This window comes from Podarcis gaigeae, assembly GCF_964106915.1.
Source record: "Podarcis gaigeae genome assembly, chromosome: 10".
Classification (NCBI taxonomy): domain Eukaryota; kingdom Metazoa; phylum Chordata; class Lepidosauria; order Squamata; family Lacertidae; genus Podarcis; species Podarcis gaigeae.
In genome coordinates this window covers 50,920,039-50,938,992 of record NC_139686.1, presented here as the reverse complement: position 1 = coordinate 50,938,992, position 18,954 = coordinate 50,920,039, and the positions used below count along the sequence as shown (strand labels likewise).

At 40.8% G+C, this 18,954-nt stretch overlaps 1 long non-coding RNA gene across 1 annotated transcript in view; it reads left to right on the top strand.

Moving 5' to 3' along the window:
- The window catches only part of LOC310825745, an 835,366-nt gene extending 817,558 nt beyond the window's left edge, over positions 1-17,808 (top strand). Inside the window, exon 3 of the long non-coding RNA XR_014555509.1 lies at positions 17,757-17,808. This is a non-coding gene — a long non-coding RNA (uncharacterized lncRNA). The remainder of the gene's footprint in view (positions 1-17,756) is intronic.
- The last annotated feature ends 1,146 nt before the right edge of the window (positions 17,809-18,954 follow it).

Genomic DNA, 18,954 nt, shown 5'->3' with positions numbered 1-18,954 from the left:
GTATTTCCTTGTCTTACTTCTGGAAGATGCAATTATTTCAGATTATGTGAGCCCACACAAAGGGTAGTGGCATACTGTTCCAGTACAGGGCAAGACGCTGACAATTTCTGACCTTCTAGCATTCCAAGCTGTCAGATATTTTCAAAGTGACCTTTTATGCTGCAATTTATTTGCCATTTGGTGTCAGTCACAGATTACCCTGACTCTCTCAGATCACAGAAGTGTTGCTAATGTTAACTTCCCACCTGAATAAGTGACTTACGACATCATTTTAAATGTTTACAAACCATTAAATGTGCAGCAGCCTGAACTTTGTGGGCAAAAAGAAAAAAAAGTGACATCATTTTAACCTTTCCCATACAGGATTTCTGAATTTTATAAGACTTGATATTTGAATGTTTTAGAAGATAAGTCACAAATAGCACTGTGCGGGAACCTCTCATCCAGTCTCTCGACATTTTTCTTCTCTGTGAAAGAGGCTTCATTTCAAGGTGGCCGAGGCTGGTGTGTGAGTTTTTCTCCCATTCTTCAGCCTCCCTTAGTGCCTGTACTTCCTTATATGAAAAAGAAAAACCCATGGAAGAAGTTCCTTCATGACATCTCCACCAAGGTTTTAATTGAAGCCTGGCAGGCTGATTAGTAAGGAACCGAGACTGATGTGCTCACTGATTTTGTTTTTCAGGGAAGTCATCCTTTTTACCATTTAAAAAACCTTTACATGCTGATTCCTTTAAAAGGAAAAAGACTTCAGAGTAAAACAATTACCAATGAGCAGCTGTGAGGAGCATAGTTTACCGCCTGCTCACCTCCTTGAACTTACAGGACAGAGCATCCAAGAAGGTTGTGGAATGCAAACTACCAGAAAGATGATTTTCAGAATAAAAGAAATGACTGTCACATCACATGATGACATTGAGATAAGGTAGACACAACAATAGCCCCACTTATGACAATTCCAGCTATTTTCTCGCCCTCATTTGTGGATGCAACTTCCTTTCCCATTAATTGATGGAGAATGGTTAAAAAAATGCTAGATCATTTTGCCACACAGCACTAGTGACAAATAATAGGGAGAGCAGAACGTGTTTCTAGGCAGGTATTAATATGGAGAAAGCTGGACCAGATCTAATGATCTAATGAAGGTCTATCAGTTGAGATTGGGAATGGGAAACATGTGACCTTCCAGATGTTGGTGAAATGCAGCTCCCATCAGCCCCTGCCTCCATGACCAATGATGGAGGGAGCTGTATTCCAAAAACATATGGAGGACTGCAGGTTCCTCATCCTTAACATGTTAACTCCTACTGAGAGAAATGAAGAAAAGTACCACATAATGTCCAGTTAATTTTAATTGACTGAAAACATCTGCCCAGATTTTTGCTCCTCTTCCACCTGATTTCAAGCCAACTAGAGTTCCATGTCAAGAAGATCAAACCTCTCCATTCTGAAGGAAATCAGCCCTGAGTGCTCACTGGAAGGACAGATCCTGAAGCTGAGGCTCCAATACTTTGGCCACCTCATGAGAAGAGAAGACTCCCTGGAAAAGACCCTGATGTTGGGAAAGATGGAGGGCACAAGGAGAAGGGGACGACAGAGGACGAGATGGTTGGACACTGTTCTCGAAGCTTACCAGCATGAGTTTGATCAAACTGCGGGAGGCAGTGGAAGACAGAAGTGCCTGGCATGCTCTGGTCCATGGGGTCACGAAGAGTCGGACACGACTAAACGACTAAACAACAACAGAGTTCCATGTCATACAGTGTGCCCTGTTTAAAAGGACTCCTGGAGGAAGAAAAGATGGGTGCACAAAGCGTTTTGCATTTGTACCACCACTGGATAAACACTTAATGATTCATTGTGGCAAGACCTTTCGTAGTCTAGGAAGCACTATCACATACATAAAGTATTATGTTTCTATCTATGTTATGTAATAACAATTCATCATCACCACCATCATCATCTGAGAGGCCCAGTATATGGAACTCAGAAGAAGACTATTCAGGTGATTAGATCCCAAGCCAATATTCATAAATATGAAAACGAATAACTGTTAGCGTAAATGAGAAATATTGTCCTGATAATTTATTGCTAAACAGAGAAATGTATTTTTGGCTTCAAAAGTAGACTAGCCCTAGGAAAACAAAGCTTAAAAAGAGGGTTCTGGCATCATAATGAGTCTCTTCTAAGGATGATTCATAGGTCAGGATAGGTGAGTTTCAACACAATCAGCAAGGACGTTTACCAGAAGGGCATTGCTTAAAGTTTCTGCCACTGAGCCTGTGAGAACATCCACACACAGAAAGAAACAGATCACAAATTAGATCCATACGCGTTTAAGTATATTACATATTTTTCGAGAACACGCTGACATAAATCTTTCACAGTCCATTGTCATGAACAAAGCACACCATAGATCATGATTCTTTTTCTTTTTTAAAGGAGAAGAAGGGGGGGCACCTATTTGTTTCCTTTCCTTTCAGACAATGGACCAAGTTTTTTTTTTTAATGCACAGGGGGAGGGGGTGGAACCTTATGCATTTCACTTTGAAAAGACCAAGTCATTTACTAAAGGACACGTGGGCAGATCCTGAAAAACTGGCTTCTAATTGCTTTTGAGTGGGAGCTCAAGAGTTATATCACTGCTGCAGTGAACATCGAGATGTATTCAGAGCTGGCATGTGTGCTGTATTAATGGTGCTCTTTCCCTCTGCCTAGCCTCCAGGAGAAGCATACACTTTTGCAGTGGTGCCAGCTTGCCCCCACAACAGCGGTTGCCTGGGGCCGCACACACCACGGGGCGTGCGCGTGCGACATAAGCACACCCGGCTGTGTGCGCAAGTGATGTCAGAATGCCCTGTGCATGCCGCCAGGCATACTGAAGTCATTCAGGCATGCTGACTTCAGATGCCAAACTTTGTAGGTGCCTAGCCACCTCAGAGGGAATTTTGTGGGTGCTAGAGCACCCAGGGCCCCCTGGACCCAGCACCTATGCTCTTTTGCATCCCTTAGATTAGGGAAAACCCTCCTGAAGGCCTATTATAGACCTGGGGGGGGGGGGAAATAAAAGAGAGAGAGAGAGAGAGAGAGAGAGAGAGAGAGAGAGAGAGAGAGAGATATTGAGAGAGAGAGAGAGAGAGAGAGAGAGAGAGAGAGAGAGAAATCCAAACCCAAAATTCCCTGGGATGAGGGTCTTTGTGCTAGGTGTCAAGCTCAATCAGAAGTATCTCAGCCGGAGCTACACTGGAATAAGTGCTTCATTCTGGCTCAGCCAAGACCAGGAAGTATTGGAGGGAACAGTAGAGACATAGCAGGATGGGGGCCGGGGGAGAACTTACTCTAGTTCCACACTCTGTTCAGCTGAGTCAATCCAGCAAAAGTTATAGTTGCAAAAAAGGTGGTGGAAGTCTATATTTTAAAGGCTTGCATTCCCTCTGCTAGGCTCAGGCTGTTTCATCCAGCAGTGGCCTCTCTCCTGTTAGGAGTTTGGAACAGAGGTAGATTACACTGGCAGAATTACACTGGCTTCCTATTGTTTGGGTTGTTCTGCCCACTCAATAATGAGGGTTCAACACACAACTATTATTATTATTATTATTATTTCCACTCCTACTATCAGTATAATCAAGAACACCCATCAACAGTGGCATAGTGTTGGGGGGTTGGGAGTGCTGTGGCCCCAGGAGCATTATTTTGAGGGAGCGTGACCAGGAGCCCAGTGTAACACTCAAAACAGAAGCGTGGCACTCAAAACGGAGCACGTTCGGCTTCTGAAAAAAGTTTGTGAACCGGAACACTTATTTCCGGGTTTGCAGTGTTTGGGTTCCAAGTTGCTTGAGTTCCAAGGTGTTTGAGATCCAAGGTACCACTGTACTTGGTACCAATAAGACCATAGAGAAAGTGCCAGGTGAGCTGCACTGGGGAGGCTATTCTACAGTCAGAGTGTCACTACCAAAAAACAACAACCCTCTATTTGGTAGCCACCCCTTGACAGGAACACCTGGAGCAGGGCAACGAAAAAGGGTGTTGAGGTTCAATTAGGCACATGCAAAATGGGTGATCTTTCAGTTAGCTAAGTTCCACAAATCATGTAAACTAAGCTACTCAAGTGAGCAGAACAACCTTGGAAGAGAAAACTCAAAGATCACGGTTCTTCTTTCAGATATAGAAAAGTCACAACTTGTACATTATGTGAAAGGGGATATCTCACCCGGCTGTCCCCTTTCAACATAATGGGTAAAGGGCATGACTCAGTGGTGGAGCACATGTTTTGTGAGCAAAAGATACCACATTCAATTATTGGCATCTTCATATGGAGCTGGGAAGGACTTCTTCTTGAAGTATCAACAGTGCTAAACTAGATGGGCCAAGGATCTGGCCAAGTCAAACTCAGCTTCCTATATTCCTATGTTCTGTTACTCTGGTCACACAACTAGTTAATTAGTGTGAGAGTTATTTGCTGGAATTAGCCAGCTGCAGTAGCTTCTCTGCCTGTTCTGAAAGTCTCTTTGCACTCATTAACCAGTGTTGAGAACCAAAATTCCCATATCAAAATAAATGAGGGGCAGGTTTTTTGTGCTAGGTCTATGTTCCCAGGTCTTTTAAGACATGCCTTTACATTGCCAATGATATAATTCTAAGAGGGGGTTAAACAGCTGAAGTCATTGCTGCACCTTTCTATTTTTCTGGTTCAGCCTCCCGTGTCAACCATTTTGTAATCTAGCATTTATTTACAATCATGTGGGGTCTTCCCAGGAGGGAAGGCTAAACTCTATATCTCGCTTAAGATGAGAAATAATATTGTTTTGTGCACACTAGGAGGCAATCTGCTAAAGCTACCAATTGCTAGCTACACAAGCATTCCTCTTTGGGTCTGGTATGTCATCATTTTTCCTGTACATATAAGTAAAGCAAATATATGTTCCTACATTGCACTACTTGCCCAGTTCTCAAAGGTAGCATTTATCTTGCTGACTCATTCTTGATAGCCAATGTTCATGTACTTCCCCAAATGTTCAGCTTTTACTTCAGGCATCAGGTCCCTCTAATCTGCCTGAAACTGCCATATGCCCAGGCATTGATTCCTTGGCCTTTTACAGTTCAATCTCATCTGCTATGCCTCTGAAGAGATGAAACACCCAGATTTGTTTTTAGTTTAGTCCAATTTCTTCTCAAAGATGTTGTACTCAGTTGTCCAGAACTGCAGAGAAGCCAAAGTCTTGATAGGAGCCAATCATGCATTGCTAAGCCTCATAACTAGATTCAGTCACTCCTTTCCTTTTATGTGGTAATTTGGGGTTTATTTGCATGAGCCTCTGGCACATAACACATTGAGTTGGCATCCTGTGGTGAGCATCAAAACTGCAGCAAAGTTGGTCCTTTCCTTCCTTCATTAGGCATGCAGAAGATGGGATCACCATGACAGTGTCAGAGTGCCATGTAAACTTGCTCACCCCCCCCCCAAGTGCTAAGGTAATGGTAAAGGGACCCCTGACCATTAGGTCCAGTCGTGACCGACTCTGGGATTGCGGTGCTCATCTCGCTTTATTGGCCGAGGGAGCCAGCGTACAGCTTCCGGGTCATGTGGCCAGCATGACGAAGCCACTTCTGGCGAACCAGAGCAGTGCACGGAAACGCTGTTTACCTTCCCACCTATTTATCTACTTGCACTTTGATGTGCTTTCGAACTGCTAGGTTGGCAGGAGCAGTGACCGAGCAACAGGAGCTCACACCATCACAGGGATTCGAACCTTCTGATTGGCAAGTCCTAGGCTCTGTGGTTTAACCCACAGCGCCACCCGCATCCCCCAAGTGCTAAACAAACAGCCAATTTAACACAGATTTCATGCTCTCCATAAGCACTTCAACCCAGTTTGTAAAGCACTAGGAGGATCGTGTGAACCAACGTTGTCCTGAGAAGCATGTAAATATATTAAAAAGAAAGTCTCATCTTCTTCTTCTTTGGTGACCACTTGTAGCCAAGTAAGGTTGTTGCTGGTTCCCATACCACTGATTAATTTTCCATGGCTTGCATTTGATTAAATTAATACTTTTTTGCCAGGTACTATATCACATCCCGATAGCTGTGGTATGATATGCCAATCAATCAACTGAAGTCAGAGACCAGCTCCATGAATATGGCAGGGATACATCTAACCACAGTCAAATTGTTCCTAGTATGTATCAGCATGAATAATGAAAACCAATTGTTAATAGCATATTGAAGGCAATTACTTTTTTGTAGTGAGATGACCAGATGACAATTACTTTTTTGTAGTGAGATGATCTAGTCCAGCATCCTTTTCTCATGGATGCCAACTAGATGCCCCTGAAAGCTCTCAATCAGAACCTGTTTCATATGAAGAACACAAAATATAGTGCCGTGCTTGTTAATTAATTCCAGGTAAATAGCCTCCTGTTGTATCAGCGCACTAGACTTTGCCATTTCCCCCTTTCCTTTCTCTTTTTTAAATAGAGTGATTAAATAGGTCATTTTCAACCAATTCTAATTTAAACATATGATGATGATGTTCAAATGATAAACAGGAGAAAATGATTGCAGCCAGATGGCATTGATTGACAGGCTGCCCAGCACAGTTAATGCATGTATCCCAGGGAAGGTATACTCATAGCATCTTTGGGGACCACGATGAGTGGTCAAATGTTAATTAGGAAGGAAGTTGTTCAGACTGCTACTAAATTTGTACTCCAAAGTGATGGGAACTGCATGACTTGGTCTAGAAGGCTGGAGAAGCATGCTCTCATCCATTTCAATGGGTCTAGAGTGAGTATGGGACCTGTTGGATTTAAGTTGGTTGAGTTTGTAAAATATATCCTTATTTATTTTCTTCTTCGTATAGGTAGCTAATAAATGGTTGACTGAAAGTTCACATACTAGAAGTTTCATACTGAAGGAATCTCATCAGTGTTGCAGTGAATAAATTTTATAGGTATGTGTAGTTGTTTATAGCTAAAACATTAAGATGTAAGGCACTGAATGTGTGTGATTTCATCACTAGGCCATGCCAAACAAAAGCAGCAGCAACAAAAGCTTCTTCTGTTTTTAAGCTTTAAAAACAGGCAACCAAAAAACCCTGGCCCTTCTAAGGTGTTGATGGAATTTGCCATGTTGAGATCTCCATATCAGTTCACGAGTAATTTGCATTCAGAGAAAAACCTGCCTTAACCAGTCTGCAATTATTCTACGCCTCATGAATTCAAGTTGGTCCCTGTGCATTAATTTGTCTATAAATCTTGAGTCTTTGTCACTAAAATCTTGGCATATATCTTTGCAGCAAGTTTAATTATTTAAATGGTACTATAATTTTCAAGAGCATTATCTCTAACTCTACACCACCCCTCCCTACCACAATGGCTAATTACAGCATTTCTCACCCAGTGGCACAATTCACTTTTCCATGCCTGGAGAAAAAGATGTTGCCAGAGCACAAATGGTTGTCATGAGCCGTATGCATTAAGATATATATGGCTCTGCCCCCATTGTTCCTTGGGGCATTTTGTGTTATGATGATCTAAAACTCTAATAATATACAATATCTGTTGTGGATAATAGAAATCATGGCAGATGTAGTCCTATGGGTACCAGACTCGCAAGTGAACGAAATACAGTGGTACCTTGGGTTACATACGCTTCAGGTTACATACGCTTCAGGTTACAGACACTGCTAACCCAGAAATAGCTTCAGGTTAAGAACTTTGCTTCAGGATGAGAACAGAAATCGGGCTCTGGCGGCACGGAAGCAGCAGGAGGCCCCATTAGCTAAAGTGGTGCTTCAGGTTAAGAACAGTTTCAGGTTAAGTACGGACCTCCAGAACGAATTAAGTACTTAACCTGAGGTACCACTGTAATGATATGACATCTTCCACAGTACTGGAGGGTCATGTAGAACATACACTTCTATAGCATAACATGGCTAGGAACCAACCCATCACTCACACGCCCAAGGTAATTTTGACCCAACACCAGATATGGTTCAAAGTAACCGGAAGCCTAAATGAAACCTATTTTCATACAACATTTCAAACAAAGAAGTAGTTTCCCTTTTCCCTTGCTCTAAGAGGAATTATATTTTAAGCTGTTTTAAAACTGTTTGGATGAAAGATGGTCTACAAAATGGTTTTTTTTAAAAAAAATGTCACCCTATTAGACGAAGTTCACAGTTTATGTCACAATCTTCATTAATTCACGTACAAATATCTTCATAATTATTGCAGTCCACAATATATTACTCCTTATGGGCAGCCAAATATAATCCATGAGAAATGGCTTTTTGACAAAGACGGTAATTATGAGGCCGTTTAGCAAGCGTTAATGAAAACGATTACATCCTTTATACATGCTGCACATTAATGGTAATCTTAAGGCTACATCATTAGTAAATGCAAATTGCTCTCACAGATGTGGTTTGTGGGTGTTTTGGTGGGTATTTGAATAAAATAACATATTTTTATGAAGTCAGATTCCAAGATAAAAAGGGATTCCCTGGGAATGAAAGAACTGTGGTAGGAGGCTCAGAAAAGTTTCACTTCCATCCAAGAGTACATTTACAGGTCAAATCTGTGTCCAGGGCAGCTGTTTACCAGCTCCATCTGGTACGTAGGCTGAGACCCTATCTGCCTGCGGACTGTCTCACCAGAGTGGTGCATGCTCTGGTTATCTCCCGCTTGGACTACTGCAATGCGCTCTACGTGGGACTACCTTTGAAGGTGACTCGGAAACAACAACTAATCCAGAATGCGGCAGCTAGACTGGTGACTGGGGGCGGCCGCCGAGACCATATAACACCGGTCTTGAAAGACCTACATTGGCTCCCAGTACGTTTCCGAGCACAATTCAAAGTGTTGGTGCTGACCTTTAAAGTCCTAAACGGCCTCAGTCCAGTATACCTGAAGGAGCGTCTCCACCCCCATCGTTCTGCCCGGACGCTGAGGTTCAGCGCTGAGGGCCTTCTGGCGGTTCCCTCATTGCGAGAAGCAAAGCTACAGGGAACCAGTCAGAGGGCCTTCTCGGTAGTGGTGCCCGCCCTGTGGAACGCCCTCCCACGAGATGTCAAAGCGATAAACAACTACCTGACATTCAGAAGATATCTTAAGGCAGCCCTGTTCAGGGAAGTTTTTAACGTGTGATATTTTAGTGTATTTTTGGTTTCTATGGAAGCCGCCCGGAGTGGCTGGGGAGGCCCAGCCAGATGGGTGGGGTATAAATAATAAATTATTATTATTATAAATTATTATTATTTATTATCGAGCTCTTTCTCTTCAAATCTGAAATGTGATTGTGACATTTTGTAAGAAATGGTCCTGCTTTTCATTTTAAGTGGGTGATGTGAGAAAGAATTTGCAGTGAACCAAACCTGTCAAAGAGATACTTCCATGAACAAATTGGGTGACAATGGGCCAATTATACTTGTTTTTCCTTGTGAAGAAAATGCTGGGAGAGAATATGAATAAACCAAGAAACACCTGCAACCTTATCATTCATTTCATTAGACGCTATGGCTTTCTTTCTCTCCTGAAGTATTTCCCTATCAAAACTTGAAGGGGTTCCCCCCCCCCCTCCTGAGTTTAACTTTTCAATAAAGTCCATTGCAGATTTTCACACTGAAGTTAAAGTAGAGATGGAAAAATTTGTCATTTTCAATTTCTCAGAGTTTCTCATTTTTCTACTCTTACATTCAACCCACTACATTTTTGCATCAGTTCATGATTTATTTATTTTAAACCTACCAATATAATTTAAAGGGACGCGGGTGGCGCTGTGGGTTAAACCACAGAACCTAGGACTTACCGATCAGAAAGTCGGCGGTTCGAATCCCTGCGATGGGGTGAGCTCCCATTGCTCGGTCCCTGCTCCTGCCAACCTAGCAGTTCGAAAGCACGTCAAAGTGCAAGTAGATAAATAGGTACCACTCCGGTGGGAAGGTAAACGGCATTTCTGTGTGCTGCTCTGGTTTGCCAGAAGCTGCTTAGTCATGCTGGCCACATGATCCGGAAGCTGTACGCCGGCTCCCTCGGCCAATAAAGCAACATGAGCGCCGCAAGCCCAGAATTGGCCACGACTGGACCTAATGGTCAGGGGTCCCTTTACCTTTACTTAATATAATTTAATGGATATTTTATGTAGCTTTGTGTACATTACATATTTTCCTAATATATGTAATTTTGGTACATATAATTTCATTTGGGAACTGTATCACAATATCCAGAGATGTGCAAATTTTTTTTAATAAAAAAATATTTTTTCCAGTTCACATTTTTTCAAGAAGTGTGAATTAGGTAGTTTTTCATTGAAATGTGAAATGAATCAAATGCAGAGAAGAGGAGAGAAAATTCCTGACGTATTTGAATGAATGCATTTTTCATCAGGGCTATTTTGACTTTGGGGTGTTTCTGTATAGGGTGCCTCATTTTATATTTCCAGTAAGAATCATGATTTTGTTGGGTACTGGTATGTGCCCATATTCATAGTAAGGTTCCCTTCCACACATATATGCTTAGATTAAAGGAAGAAGGTAACAGACTATCTCTGTAGCTATAGCAATGCAGCCCAGCAGCCCAGAATTAGGCCCCAGTGAGTTCAACTACAACCTCAATCTTTCATCCAAATTGAATGGCATTTGTCTTTGATATTGTACCTCAGTTTTAATATAATTCCCTTATGATAAATAAAATAGAAAGGGAACATCAAAAATTGTATAAAACTTATACATATGCATGATTTAACCTTGATTTCTAGATCAGCCAAGAGCTTGCTCTGAATATCCTGTCGTGAAGTAAGAGAATTTTCATTATCACATGTCTATATACTATATAAAAAGGGAATTATTTCTCTCTTTCCCAGAGACTGAGAGGGACTTACGGTTTTCTGGCAAAGAATCTCTTGCAATAATTTGCAAATTAGGTGATGAATAATTTAAAGTGTTTAGTTGTCATTTGCTGCCATTGGAAAATGGTATGGAACTTATTCCACAGCAAAAGGCTGAGAGAGTTTCTGTATGTGCTATGCAAATATTTGAATATCCAATAGCAAAGGTAAAAAGCTGGATCTAACAGTGTGCTTTGCCTTAGCCGTTCCATTCACACAAGATAGGACACTGTTTTTCACCACTCTTACATATGACCCCTTCCCCTTATGACTTCTATCTGCCCCTGAGAGTTGGGCCCCTTCTCAAATAGTACAGGATATGGCACAGAAAGCCCAGTTTGGTAAAACTCGCTTCCAACAGAAGCCAGACAGGCACCCTCTCTGCTGAGTTGAGGGCACCTGATTATTTTATTAAATAAAACAATAAAATGTCTGATATTCTAAAAATGCTACCATGTTCTTGTGTAATCGTTTGAGATTTTAAGTTTCTGTGATTTAATTGTTTTAGGTTTAATTAATTATTTTTTATAATGTTGTATCTTTTTGACATTGTAAGCCACTTTGAGGCCTAGATGGTGAAAAGTGGGATATAAAATTTCCAAATAAGATACTGTAAGCATAAGAGAAAACTGCTTTTTGACTGAGGAAGGAATATATTTCTTCTGTAATAGTCAATAAACGTCTTCCATTTCAATGCAAAATTGTTCTGCTGTTGTCTTTGTTCTTCTGCCTTCAAATGACATGTCAATTTCAGCCATTAGCACAAATTCCATGCCTCTCCTAGCAATACTTTTGTGTTGTCTCCATTCTGCTGCAGAAAGTATTCTTGCCACTGCTAATATATACCATATTTTTTGCTTTATAAGACTCACTTTTTCCCTCCTAAAAAGTAAGGGGAAATGTGTGTGCATCTTATGGAGTGAATGCAGGCTGTGCAGCTATCCCAGAAGCCAGAACAGCAAGAGGGATTGCTGCTTTCGCTGCACAGCAATCCCTCTTGTTGTTCTGGCTTCTGAGATTCAGAATATATTTTTTCTTGTTTTCCTCCTCCAAAAACTAGGTGCATCTTATGGTCTGTTGCGTCTTATAGAGCGAAAAATATGGTATATACAATCAACTCTTTATTGTTTCTGTCTTACTGAGCCTTTTACATAACTCAATAAAAAATAAGACTGGGTACAATCCATCATTTTTAAATTATCCAGTTTAATGTATTTAAATATGGCAGAGCAAGACATAAATCCTTAAACTGCCACCACTTCAGGTTTCCCTTTCTACAACCTGCATTATAGTAGACCCAGTAAGCACTTCTACATCATCAAAAATCTACTCGAGAAAGCATCCCATTGCAACACTAAATATACTTTCTTGTACAATTTAAGGGTCATATTTTAGACCTGGCCGTCTGAACGTTTTATTATTCAGCCTACATTTTTGTATGCTCAATTTCATCTGATTCATTCAAGTTATATGTTTAACTTGCATAACTAAGGATGGTATTGCTGGTATTTAAATTATCCAGGCCACTTAAGACACATTCATTATATAGGTCTCACAGGAGAAACAGCTTATGTTCAAATATTGTTTTAAATTACAATGACTAAACTTTTATTTTATTTTTACAATCATTGACCACATTTTTTTTTATTAATATGCTGCGCTGTAGATACTCTTTAATACTTGAAAGCTTTTTAATTAGGCTAAACTGCCTGTTATATACATTTGGATACTCGAGCAAAAAGAAGGAAATGTTTAAGGAATAAATTACTGTAAGCAAAACCACAAGTGGCTGAAATGTTACAAATAATTATCTGATCATAGATGTCGACATGGCAAAAGCAGATCATGTTTATACTACATTGAATGAGGCTCTCTCTCTCTCGCTCGCTCTTTTTCCAGTATATATAGTATTTTTCCGTGTATAAGACAACCCCATGTATAAGAGGACTCCTTTTTTATTTTTAATCCAAAATTAAGATATTAAGTTGTTTAGCTTTTGGGGGGTGGGGTGGGGGAGGTCACTTCCGCCAGTCACTCACTCGCCTGCCCACCACTGCCGATTGCTTGCCACAGCCACTGCCAATCGCACACCTTGCCGCAGCCGCCAATTGTCTGCCCAATTGCCACAGCCACAGCCAATCGCAAGCAGGCCTTGCTGCACCCACCAATCACCCGTCCAATCGCCGCTGCCAATCTCCTGCTTGCTGCTGCCATTAATCACACGTCCCCCCTCTGCATTCACTATCCATGTATAAGACGACACCCCTTTTTTGCCTTTTTTTTTAGCTAAAAGCATCATCTTATACACGGAAACAAGCAGTCTCTCCAGCCAAAGACTGAATCACCACCTGACATAAATCTTTATTTGAACCTGTTCCTTAAAACACACACAGAGACTTGACTGTGAACATTAAGTGCCCTGTGTATGCATCAGTGGGCTTGTTGGACTACAGTCCATCTCTTTCTGTTTCGGTGACTCGATACTGACAGTGTTGTTCAATACTGTGGATACATCTCCTCTGGAGAACATGCTGAAACATCTAGTGATATGCTTGTTTCAAAGAAATGTCCCTAATGAACACATCCCTTCTAAGAAATCAATCTACCGTCAAGATTATTGTATCAATATGGTGCAATCAAGATGGACACCCTTGACTTAAAGAAAAGCTTGCTGGCATGGTAGAGACTTTCTTGTAGAGAAAATCTCATTAGATCCCACTGGTCTAAACTGTTGTTCATTTTCCCAGTTATATTTCATTTCACTATTGCAAACTACATAGTCACGCAACTCCCATGAACGTGTGTGTGTTACCTGTTAGTGAGGCAGGATTCCTCAACCTGGTACCTGCCAGATATCATTTGACCAAAATTCTCATCATCCCTGACCAGTAGCCGTGTTGACTTGGGCCAATGAGAGTTAGAATCAAACATCTGAATGGCACCGCATTGGGGGAAGGTTGAAGTACAGTAAGTCATAAAGGTACTCAGCTCTGCTGCAGACTGAGGAACCATCAATTGAGGTGTTCCTGGTTTCCTCAAATGTGTGTGGGAGATGGCATTTACACAATGCACTGAATCCATTATTCCTAACATAAATATTAATCCATCAAAGTGTCATAAGTATGTTTAATTAAGAGATTGTCCTTAGTGTTGGGCAAAACTCTTCTGAGTAAAAATGGACTGGAATATAGACCATGTCTCTATAGCCTAGTATTGCCTACCCAGATTGAAAATTGCCTCTATAGGGTCTGAGACAGAGCTGCAATCTCTTAAGTAGTGATACTTGGAATTGAACCAAGGACCTGCTCCATGTGAAGTTTGCGCTCTGCAACTGTACCTAGCATAAGGTTACCATACATCCCTATTTCCCAGGGACAGTCCCCGGAATACAAATCAGTCCCCTGACAAGATCCATCTATGTAGTAGGAAGTTGAAAAGTGTCACCAGGTGCATTGGGGGGGAAATCTGCTATCCTTAACCTAGCACTCTATCTCACCTGTCTTTAAATTGCTTATAAGTAATCTCTATATTCTTTGGAATAGGCACGCAGACATAAATGGCTTACTTGGGTGGGTTTGGAGCCCACTACACTGCCTTCCTGGCAGGTGGATCACTGTTGCTTAATGCGAGGTGGTAAGGAGCTCAGCACAGTGCAAATGTGCTAGCAGCAGCACAGGATTGGCTCTGCTGGTATGTTTGCACCGCACTGACCTCCCCACCACCTTGCCTCCCAGGAACCCATCTGCTGGAAGGTTAGCATAGCGGTTCCACCCCACCAGTGAGCTGCTTTAGATACATGTGCATTATAATGCTGATACCCAGCGCCTTTAAAAGGGATCAACTGACAAACATGAAAAAGAAAGCTAATTAAACCTAAGCTGACTGGCCTGCAAGTCTATGTTCACTTGCTTTATTAGGATCCCAGATGACTTGCAACTGGCTATTTGCATGATCTCTGCAGAAAAGGAGCCACTCGATCTGGGCTTTAATGGGAGTTACTCAATCTGGGATTTATTGTGAATTGTTTAATATACCTTTATTATATATTTAAAAACAAGTAAAACTGTCCATATGCATGGAGAATAAAAAAAAAGTTTTTGCTATCATTTCAGCACCAGGTAAGTTGGTTGCTGCTTTCCTTTCATCTGAAAGGGAACGTTTGTCTACTGCTGATAAAGATACAATATTATTTGATAAATGTATTTTGCATTTTCTTTGCAAAGGAGTTTACCTTCTTTATCTTTCAATTCACAGTTCCTCTGTTCAACCCCATTAAACATAAATTCAGTCTGAGCTAATATTCACTTATTGCACTCATAATCTATTGGCCTTGTCACAGCCATTCTTCTCCAAGCAAATTGCATCCTTGTCTTCTGTGATTTTTCAGCACTAATAGCATCCCCAAAAGAAAAGGAAATAATATATGTGCAAATGTATGTCAATACCTAAAACAACAAAGTCCTTTTTGCTCATTGCCCTTCACACAATTGACAATCAAGTAAAGGCTCCCCTTTCACCAAGACCACCTGCGCCTGAAATAACAGAGATGGATCCAAGAGCATCCCCCAGATTATGTACCTGTTCCTCCAGCCATGGAGGAAAGTCCTACAGATGAGAGGCAGGTTGCAGAGCAGCTCCTGCCTTATCCTTGGTGGTAGAGCTTATTGCTGTCAAGTCCTGGTATAAATCTCACTTGCTGGGTGTAAGTCTTATTGAACTCAGTGGGACTTCCTTCTGAGTAGACATGCATAAAAATGCACAGACTCACTTTTAAAACTACGTTTATGGAAGACAATCTTACTCGGCTATGAGTGATCGCCAAAGAAGAAGATTGTTGTGCTGTTGTTGATGTTGTTGTTGTTAAGATTTATATACCACCCTTCATCATAACATCGCTAGGTGGCTCATAGAATAAAATACATGGTAAAAAAATTTAAAAAGGAAAACAAAACAATTACTCACCCACCCCCGATAACAAGGTGAAATCAATTAAAAGCCAAATCAAAATCAACAATGTACCGTGTGAAATTCTTAAATACATGTTACCAGGGCTATTTTTCTAGGACAGGGGTAGGAAACCTAAGGCCCGTGGACCGCACGTGGCCCAATTGCCTTCTAAATCCGGTCCAAGAATCAGCGTGTTTTTACATGAGTAGAATGTGCCCTTTTATTTAAAATGCATCTCTGGGTTATTTGTGGGGCATAGGAATTCATTCATTTTTCTTCTTCAAAATATAGTCCAGCCCACCACATGGTCTGAGGGGCGGTGGACCAGCACATGGTTAAAAAAGGTTGCTGACCCCTGTCTAGGAAAAGAGGTGCCGCAACTCACATCGAACACCTCCTTTGTTCTCTTATAATGGCAATGGCGCCCACCTGAGAGGTGCTGGAAGTGAGTTCCGGCAAGTACCGGCTAAAAAAGCTCTGCATGTTACATACATTGTAACAAAACCTCTTAACGCTGCTGCTGTTGAGATAAATCTCAGTTTGAGGAGGCACTTTGCTAAGGTGGAGAGGATGGCTTGGTTTTTTTACCACTCCATCATGGCAGGGTGATAAATAAACATCTCCATGGCAGGGGAAAGGAAAGAAGCTTTTCCCTCAAAGTCTGTGACGGAACCTAAAATTCTTGTTGAACTGCTAAACTGAGTGCTCAGAATGGTTGTCTTTAGTTTCTGTAGGACTGAGATGGCATATCTGTCAATAAATAAACAACACCTGAGCTCATGAGTGAAGTTGCCTATATTTATCCAAGGAAAGCACAAGTTACTTATAAATCCATTCAGTTCTTTTTGTTAGATGGTGTTTATGTGGAAGATGAATATCATTCATATTCCTGCAGCTAGTTCCAGCTTTAATGTATCATTTTAATGCAAACTATCAATATGTCAGTTCTTTGAAACCAATCTTTTGAAATTATTAGAACTCCAAAAGCACACAAACTGTGCTTTTCAGAAAAAGAAAAGAGGAAAATCATGAAGCTAAAATACATTTCCCTCCATTACACTGAGCTTGACAGTCTGGTTTTAATTTTGGATTTAAACACATTAATGCAAAGTACATTAAAACTGCTCCACTTGAAGATTAGGATGACACTGAAATTAGCTGCATGTCTCCTTTGAAGCAAAGGTAAACACTAATCAAAAATGTTTTGAAATAATCGGAATGGTAATGGTGAATATTTATGAGATTTGCTATTTCGTGGCTTAAAGAGCAAGGGAGGAAAAGGCAGGCAGAAGGTCAACATCAGAAAATTCCTGTTTGGAATGGGAAAAGATTAATAAGACATGCAAACAAAGAGGTGAATTTAATGTTATCTTTTTTTAAAAAGTCAACCTGAACTTTACTTCATACAAATTTCAGAAATGGCAGTTAGGAGAACTATGCACCAATTAAAAGCATTATTTTGGATACTTTGGCTGCTCTGTCCACCCAGCTAGGTACTGTCCAGAGACTGGTATCTGTCCATCCAGCTAGGTTTCATTAAAAAAACAACAACCTCAAAATAATTGGATCCCACATATCATACTTTTGATGTCAGCTTCCATTTCTGGCATTGGGATTCTGCTTTCTCGATTTCAGACTTGCCTTCTCTCTGTGTTCTTCATTCTGAGGGACAAGCTGTCTATGTTTTTACCTTTAGGATATATTTCCATCAGCCTTTCAAAGCCATAATCAGGCCAGATTGAAGTTGTTTGAAACCCTGAAGCTGTACTGATTTGTGGGGTGATGTGGATTAAAGCAAGTCCCTTCAAAAACAAAGGTGCATTAGTCTGTTTAAAGGAATTAAATTTGATTTCTATGATACAAGCACTAAATTCCCCTTTGCAGCCATTTTATACTTCTTTCTATATATTCACAACAGCCAAGTGAGGCACCGTATTTATCGCTCTATAAGACGCACCAGACCACAAGACGCACCTAGTTTTTGGAGGAGGAAAACAAGAAAAAAATTATTCTGAATCTCAGAAGCCAGAACAGCAAGAGGGACCACTGTGCAGTGAAAGCAGCAATCCCTCTTGCTGTTCTGGCTTCTGGGATAGCTGCGCAGCCTGCATTCACTCCATAAGACCCACACACATTTCCCCTTACTTTTTAGGAGGGAAAAAGTGAGTCTTATAGAGCAAAAAATACGGTAAGTAGGTTAAGATAAAGTTGTGGACTGGCCCAAGGCAGGAAATGAGTAAAAACAATAAAAGTGTATGCTCAGAGTATTTTCTTTTGTTTATCAATGCAGGTAAAAAAAAATGCTTACAACTGGCTGAGAGTTGTGAAACCACATGTGCTCAGGGTTTTCTGCAACAGTTTGTGCCATTAGTCTTTAAGATATCACAAGACTTTTTGAGGTCCCTTTCTCATGAGTTCCTCTTTAGCAAAAGAGGGGCCCTATTTTGGGAACTGCACAAGGACACCCAACCACTTTAATCCGGCCTTGCTTGACCTTTCAGTGAGGCAACATGGAGATTACCTCATTGACTGATACTTCAGATACTTCTTTCCATTGCTCATCTTTCCCTGTGAATCCAGAGCCAAACATAACCCCACTAATTTCCCTGAGGGATGGGTAAATCTTGCAGTATCAGTTTCTCTCAGTTTCTCATATTTCAATCTTAAATTCAGTTTTTCACATTTCCACATCAGTTTGCATTTTATTTTAATAAAAATAAATGTTCGTAAAAAAAATCACATACATTTAATTTCACCTCATAGAAACACTGTTTGCAAAGCAGTTTCCCTCCCTAATATAATGTAATTTGTAGATTATCTTTACTAATATATGCAATTGTATGCACACATTGGCCCAATATATGCTTTTAATTCACATTACCTGGCTAGAGAACTGCATTGCAAAATTTGGAAAAGAGCAAATTCAAAGGAGTGCTTTGTTTTTTGTGTGTGTATTCTATCAGAATGCACATATTAAGTAGCTTCACCTTTAAATGTGACCTGACTTGAACATCTTGCACATTGCTGTAAATACGTGATATCTATCATCATCAACATAATCTAGTCAAATATACCTGTGTGGTGCGGTGAATGACCAGAAGTTTTAGATTATGCTGCTAGGTAAC